At 41.7% G+C, this 2,500-nt stretch overlaps 1 protein-coding gene across 3 annotated transcripts in view; it reads left to right on the forward strand.

The window, feature by feature from the left end:
- LOC122258693 (inversin) overlaps nucleotides 1–2,500 on the forward strand; it is a 20,911-nt gene that overhangs the window by 8,374 nt on the left and 10,037 nt on the right. The window lies entirely within an intron of this gene.

Below are 2,500 nucleotides of genomic sequence, written 5' to 3' on the forward strand. Positions count from 1 at the left end.
AACAACGTGTGATATTCTTAGATTTCAACAGTGACAGCATTAACTTTGCGAGGCACACCATAGACAATACATCCTACCTTTGCGGTGGCAGCCAGTATTTATTCGAATGCCATGAAGTTGCTACGTCTATCTCTCTTTATTTTTTTATTCAAAACTCTCTGTCAAGCATAGGGCTTGGTAGTAATTTGATAACATTTTCTATACACAAACTGATTAGAGATTTGGTTTAATTAATTCATCGAATGCTTCGTGGACGGAAAGCCAGGGTGTCGAACAACACAAGCTGCGCGATCTATGCGATTGGACGAGGGGAAAAATGAAGAGAAAAAGCGTAGTAAGAGGAATCATCGGAGGATGGTGGAATAGGGGAAAACGACAAAGGAGAAGATCCCCAAACGATAAGAAAAGATAATACGAGGTAACTTGAACTTAATGTAAAATAAATGAAGTGTGGCACATATTTAAAGGAGAAACCAAAGCGTAAGTGATACACAAAACCGAGTATCAGGAGCACCGGGAGGCGGAATAACATGACGCAGGAGAATCACAAGGAGAGCAATAGCAAAGCATGACAGAGGCCAGAGGTATGTGACACACCCTTGCGCGAGTTCAGCTGGGACGGGATGAAACTACGCTCGGTTCACGTGACTCTTGGATATGCTCCAGGAAGTTAAATCGTCTTAAATACTGAATTAATGACCTTCTCTTTGTTACTCCTAAAAGAGGCAGGCAGGCAGTTGCCCGCATTGAAGGCGAATGAATTACATAGGTACACGTGGCGGGACAGTCGTGTAAGATGCGTCATGAAGCGATTGTGAAATAACATGCCAGTAATGTTCTAATTGGTTTAGAGTCGGATTAGAATTTTGTTTGCATTTGTGTTCAAGCGGAGTGTATATGATTATTCTTGGCTTGTAAATATGAATGCGATCATAATTGCATTCACTCTGCCGCATTGCTCAGTCGACAGAGCGACAGATATTTATGCTTCAACATATTGCGGTCTTGTCTGGGCTTCGGCAATATTGGGTGAGAGTTATGGGAGTATTGCATGAAAACGGAGGGGGAGCTTGCACGCACATTGGATGCTTGGCCGTGGGTCAGTCAGACGTGCATGCTTCTGCTTGGGTTGCTGCTGTTATTTTCTACAGTATATTTATCTCCATTTATTCATTTATCATTATTTATGTTCTTAAGATTTCAGAGCATCATTTCTTTATTTCTGTCTCTGGCTCTTAGTCTCTCTCTCTCTGTCTGTCTCTCTCTCTCTCTCTCTCTCTCTCTCTCTCTCTCTCTCTCTCTCTCTCTCTCTCTCTCTCTTTCTCTCTCTCTCTATCTATCTATCTATCTCTCTCTCTGCCCTCTGAAATTTATAAAGGTCTGTCACGGAGGCAACAAGTTATACTAACCAGGCTACCACTATACTATACAATATGTGCAGGATGCAGTTTTGGATGCAAAACCAGCCACATATCACCACTGTAAATTGTGCAAAAAAGCTAAATCACATAGTCTCAACCACTACTTCCTTTGCTGTACGGAAACTGCATCCTATCGATCGAACAGCACTGTACAAAGAACATCACTTGTAGATTATATTAATCTTATTATAGACACTGGTCTTGTCTTTGGCATGATCAGTGACATAAAAGGTTTTTTACCGACTAGGTAAAACATGTGAATATGTTAACCAGTATAATGCAGCCCCTCAGGTATGTAAGATTTGTGCTTGACTAAGCCCTTTACGCAATAGAAGATTAGCCAGTTTGGATAGATGGTTGACATCTTACCCTAGCTTTTTGCAGGGCATGTAAATTGTTCTGCAAATAAACTACATCAAATCAAAATCAAATCTCTCTCTCTCTCTCTCTCTCTCTCTCTCTCTCTCTCTCTCACTCTTTCTCTTTCTCTCTATCTCTCTCTCTCTCTGTGAGGGTTGTCTTAGTCTGTCGTAACTGACAACCCAGCACAAAATAGGTAGTGATGCCAGACACAGGGTTAGAACATTACAGGTTTATTCCATAACGCAGATAGTCTGATGTTATGGTGCACAATAGATATATTCACTACAGCACAATGGTCACCGCAATAAACAATATCACAACACGTGTAAACAGGCGGAGAAATCAGGCGTCAGCGGTAGCGGAGTCGATCCCGGTCTGTTGATATGATCCAAACATCCTGCTTATATGGACGGGGTTTGTATTCGACGTCCCCAACGGTAGTAACGCGGAAAGGTAGTCTGGAATGTAGGAGGCGTGACGTGACTATCGAGGAATTAAGCTCGTTTTGAGGGTCTAAGGTACTTGGAAAGGCAGCCATGTGTGAGCCACCCATCACTCAAAGTTAACCTGACCTGACCTGGCGATTGCCTCACTAGTGTGATATTCGTATAGAATTTGCATATGATTTATTTGTTGTATTTGATATATTTGTATTCAATATCGTATATAGCATTCTATATCATTCTCACACTCTCTCTCTCTCTCTCTCTCTCTCT

This window comes from Penaeus japonicus, unplaced genomic scaffold, assembly GCF_977035675.1.
Source record: "Penaeus japonicus unplaced genomic scaffold, GWHDUDI00000001_assembly GWHDUDI00000028, whole genome shotgun sequence".
In the NCBI taxonomy this organism is placed as follows: Eukaryota; Metazoa; Arthropoda; class Malacostraca; order Decapoda; family Penaeidae; genus Penaeus; species Penaeus japonicus.